Source organism: Silene latifolia, chromosome 1, assembly GCF_048544455.1.
Source record: "Silene latifolia isolate original U9 population chromosome 1, ASM4854445v1, whole genome shotgun sequence".
Classification (NCBI taxonomy): Eukaryota; Viridiplantae; Streptophyta; class Magnoliopsida; order Caryophyllales; family Caryophyllaceae; genus Silene; species Silene latifolia.
The window spans coordinates 146,775,352-146,780,632 of NC_133526.1; the positions used below are offsets into that span (position 1 = coordinate 146,775,352).

Here is a 5,281-nt window from a genome sequence, read left to right on the forward strand (position 1 = left end):
AAACACTTAATTATCGGTCACATTAATGACCTCCACCTCTGGCATCTCCTCTGCCGGCTGACCTCCCATTTCAGGTACTGCACCAGCTTGCACATCCTCAGCTGCCATAGCCCCCTGAGCTCCATCAAGAAAGATCCCGGGACATTCCAACAGCGTCACCCCCAGCTTGCTCGGCGGTGCGGAGAATTCACCTCCCCAACTTCAGGCATCAGCACACTCAGATTAGGTTGGGTGGGGTAAAGCATCTCCAGCTGCTTTTCCTCTTCCTCTATAGCCTAATGGGTGGGAGCCTCCTCAAGGGCAGCACGCATCCCGCTGATTTTTCTCCGCCAGGTAGCATAAGCAACGACGTTGGTGGCTAGGGAGATCAGTTCGTTGATCTTTTCATCAGAGCGCTTGAGGGAGTCAGAGAAAGTGTTGTACACCGCCTGAGTGCGAGCCAGCTGATCAGCCCCCTCCTTTAGCTTATTCTTGGTGACAGTAAGCTCAGTCTTCAGCTCCACCACACGCTCCTTCAGATCAGCCCGCTGCCGCGCCAAATTAGCAATAGCCCTCTTCAGCTCCTGGTTTTTGACGTTAGTAGCACGGCTGGTAGTCTGCACTATGTTGATAATCTTCCTATTATAGAGTGCAGACTGGAGGGTCTGGATCAAGAAAATCAGAAGTCAACAAGAAAGTTGAAAGATAGAATCTAAACAAGTGAAGACAAACAGGTAGAGGACGAAGAATATTTACCATGAAGGCATTATGCACGTCATTCTCAACCATATCCTCTGGGGAGAACTCTGAGAATGTCTCCTTAAGAGGAGGGAAGAGCAGCTGGTCAATCTCCAGCCAGTATGGCACCTTGTCCACATTCCCAAAACCCTCTGGGAAATGAGCAGTGATACCTCCGCTGGATGAAGCACGAGGACTGGTAGGAGGAGTAGGCGGATGACAAGATAACGGGTCAACCTCCAAGGGCTCGGGTGCAGCAGAGCTGGAAAACGTAGGAGGAGTGTGGAAGGAAGCAGCAGGAGCACTCCTCTTGGAGGCAGAGGCCACATCAGGGCTGGCGGAAGGTCTCTTTCTTTTGGCACTTTGGAGGATGATTTCTAATTGATCAACTTTTGAACCTGCAAGAAGATATAATCTCAGACGACAGGATACTTAAAACATCAGGAGGAATAGCATGCAAATTAAAACGGTTGTAGAAGTCTTACCAAAAGACATACTGTGAGCTGACTGAGGAGGATTGGAGGAGGAGGCAGGTGAAAAACCAGGGAGCAGGTCTGGGAACTTTCTCTCAGATTCAGAGATGCTGAACAGTTTGCTGTAGGCAGGGATCTTGGCACCAATGCGGGTCAGGTCACAGGGGCCTACACGAAGACGATAAAGTAAGCTAGTAAGCAGCAGGATAAAATAAATCAGGTGACAGGAAGGCTACTTACTCGAAGTTAGAACCCATTTCTCGAAGATGTAATCAGCAGGAGGCTGGATGGAGTCCTTCCTCATGAAGAAGAAGTCCTCAAACCATTTCTCATCACGGGATTTTGACACGTGTCTGAAGGGAGACTCTCCACTGCCCCGGAATGAGAATTGACCCCTGCCTAAGGATCTGATGTTGTACATATGGGCTAGGTTGCCCAGAGTGACAGATTTACCAGTATTGTGACCGGCGGCTAGAGAATAGAGAAGAACTCTCCAAATGGCAGCAGAAATTTATGCCATGGCAAAGTTGTTGGTGAAGATGAAGTCTTGAACGAGTTCAGGAAAAGGAAAATGGAGGCCGTATCTAAATGGGTATAGATAAAAACTAACCCACCCTGGACGGAGGGTGTCAACTTTCTGTCCCGGTTCAGGGATGGCATTGTCCACCCCGTCACCAAGACCAAGCAGACTCTTGATTATAGGAATGTCGGCCGGAGTCAAAGCGGAATCACAGTCGTGGGGATGTTTAAAAAGTCCCTGAGAAGGAAAAGTGGGGTCGAGATTACGGTCAGAGGGTGTGGAGGATTGTCGAGTTTTGCCCATGGTGGAAAGAGAAAATGGAAATTAAAGAAGAAAAAGAGGGAAAATACCTGGTGAAAGAGACGGAGGAAGTGGAACAGTGAAGCCTGCAAAATAAAGAAGAAGGAAGGTTAAGGGTTTAAGAGAGAAGAATATTTTTGAAATGATTTATGATTAATGAAAGTGGAAGGTGGAGGTTGGAGTTATAAAGAGGAGAGAGGGAGTTGGGTGCAAGAAAAGAGGAATCGGGCGGCTGACATGATGGATTGCATGGGAAGGAGTGTAAAAGACGGCTTAGGGTTTTTAGCATTCGGTTACGTAAATTCCTTGCTCGATACATAGAAGCGTACTTCACAAGAAATTTTGGGTAAACTGTTTGGGCTAAAGATAGCACAATAAAGAAGGCCCACTTAATAAAATAAAGAGCTATGGAAGGAGTGATAAGGAGGGAGGAAGCCCGCGGTTGGAGAAAGGGGAAACGGGCTGAAGAAAGATCAAGAGCCCATCATAGATGGCGTCCGGATTAAGGAAAGAGGAGTTAGGGAGAAGTTAGGGAGATCAGGGAGAATTGGGAAAGGCGGACAAGTATGGAAATAGTTCTTATGGAAATTATATTCCCTTTCCATATTCGAAGTAGGATGTATCTAGGGTTCTTACCCTATAAATAGCCAAGGAAGCAAATCAAGGACATTCAACACATTCGCATTCACACATTCACATTCAGGAACACATCAACACCGCGGCATATTATTATACTCAAATATACATTCGCCCAAGATCTTGCAGGCCTGACGCCTAGGGCCAGCGGGATTAGCTTTGTGCCTCAATTGTAATCATCCTCCTATTCAAATAGTGCAATACTTGGCAGGGTACCGTCCCTCCCGCGGTTGTTCCCACATTGGGTTTTCTGCGTCACCAAATCTTACGTGTAAATTTACATTGCGTACTTTATTTCTTTATTTACTTACCAACATACGAACGATCATACAATCAACCAACGAATAAAGACTGCATTAACCCTAATCAATCAACTTGGTAAAAAATACCTAAATAAAGGCGATGGTCTCAAACTTCCTCATGGACTTCTTCTTGGAAAGGATATCTTTCATGTATTTTGTATAGGCCGAAACATGGTTGATCAACTCCGTGAATGGTATAGAAACTTCTAGGTTCTTCACAATTTCCATGAACTTTCCAAGTTGCTCATCAAGCTTGGGCTTGGCTTGGCGACTTGAAGACGGAAGTCTAATCACAATAGGGTTCTTTTTCAACCTCTTTGGCCTTCTCCTCATTTCTATTATTCAATGAGTCATAGGTAGTTGGTTCTACCACCTTAGGATTTCTCGTCAATGGTTCCATCACATCTCTTTGCTTGACACTTTTCTAAATAACATCCTCTTCAATTGGCACCTTAGGTCCCTCATATCTTGTACCACTCCTCAAGTGAATGGCATTGATGGTTTCATGTCTTGTAGGAGGATTACCTTGAGGGGGTAATTGTCCTTTTTGTCTTTGGGAACTTGAAGAGACCAATTGGGACAATTGTCTTTCCAACATCTTGGTATGAGCAAGGATATTATTGATGGTAGTATCTTTGGCTTGGCTATCTCTTTGCATATGAGCAAAGAAATCTTGTTGGCTCTTTTGCATTTGGAGGACCGCCTTTTGAACATAAAAAGCTTGGTTATTGGAGTGATTGTAAGAGGGTTGGTTTTGGTTGAAGTAGGGTCTTTGAGTAGGATTTCTCATTGGAGATGGGGTGTATGTTGGTTGAGGATTTTGAACATTTTGGCTTTTGTATGAGAAGTTTGGGTGAAATTTACTGCTTTCATTAATATAGTTGGAGTAAGGGGCGCCATTCTTGTATGCTTGGAAAGCATTCACTTGCTCACTTGTGTCCCTACACTCTTGTTGATCATGTCTCAAAGTTCCACAATTCTCACACACTCAATTTGGAATAGAAGATGTTGCCATCATGGGCATTAACATGTTTCTTTGATGACTGAGAAGCTTCATTCATCTTGGCTATGGCATTCTTAAATTTCAAGTTCATTGTGTTAATATGGGAGCTTAGTTGGGCACCCAAATCGGCACTCAATTGTGTGACGGAGTTAACTTCATGTCTCCCTCCCCTAGTAGCTTTTCTTGGCCTAATATATTGAGAGTTGTGAACCGCCATCTCCTCTATCTTTGCCCAAGTTTGGTTGTCATCTACCTCGGTGAATCGTCCATTATAACCCATCTTGAGCACATTTCTTAAATCTTCATACAACCTATTCTAAAATTGTTGAACAAGAAACCAATCGCTTATTCCATGATGAGGACAAGAGCGACATGTATCTTTGAATCTCTCCCAAGCCTCATATAGAGACACTTCATCTCTTTCCTTGAAGCCGGTGATTTGGGCTCTTAACATGTTGGTCTTCTCCGGAGGATAGAACTTCTTGTAAAAGGCAAGTGCTAACTTCTTCCATGAATCAATTCCAAGAGTGGCCTTGTTTAGGCTGTTTAACCATTTCTTTGTGGCTCCGATCAAGAAAAAAGTAAACAATACACATCGAATTTGGTCTTGAGTTACCCCCATCTGGGAAATTGCATCACAATAGTCGCAAAAAGTCTCTATGTGTAGAAGAGGATCTTCACTAGGAATCCCTCCAAATTGACTTCTCTCAACTAATTGTATGAATTCGGATTTGGCAATGAAATTATCGGTCAAGTGGGGTGTTGTTGGAGTACCATTTGGTAGGTTCTTCTTGGTTGATACGGAATGAGATGAAAATTTAGGCATTGTAGGTTGATTTTTTGGTTGGTTTTGAATTTGGTTTTCCTCTCCTTGTCTTGCAAAAGGGTTGGTTAACTCAACACTATCCGAATGGATGACACCAATGTCCAAAAGTTCTCCAATACCCACAACTGTTGAAGTCCTAATAACAGTTCTTCTAATATTGGTCAAAGTTCTTTCAATCTCGGGATCAATAGGCAAAAGATCGCCTTGTGATCTCCTAGACATGCAAAAATCAACAACTAGAAAACAATTAAAACTACCTTGATGAGTTTGAATTCCCCAAGGTTAATAAAGACACAACTAAAAACAACAAATGATAACAATTCAATTGAACACCGTCCCCAACAACGGCGCCATTTTTGATTCAGTTCAAACTTTATCATCTAAGCATACCAATCAAAACAATATTTATAATCTCAACTAACTACTCTTAGTAGAGTGGTCAGTAAAGGTCAGATCCCAAGGGATGGGTATTGTATTGATTTATCGGTTGTAGAGAGTTATGTC

The 5,281-nt window shown here is 43.5% G+C and overlaps 1 non-coding gene across 1 annotated transcript; it reads left to right on the plus strand.

Annotated features, from left to right (window-relative positions):
* The first annotated feature begins 4,298 nt into the window (after positions 1 to 4,298).
* On the plus strand, positions 4,299 to 4,405 carry LOC141622449 (small nucleolar RNA R71). The gene has a single exon (XR_012532969.1). It is a non-coding gene; the product is annotated as a small nucleolar RNA R71 (small nucleolar RNA).
* Positions 4,406 to 5,281: the final 876 nt, after the last annotated feature.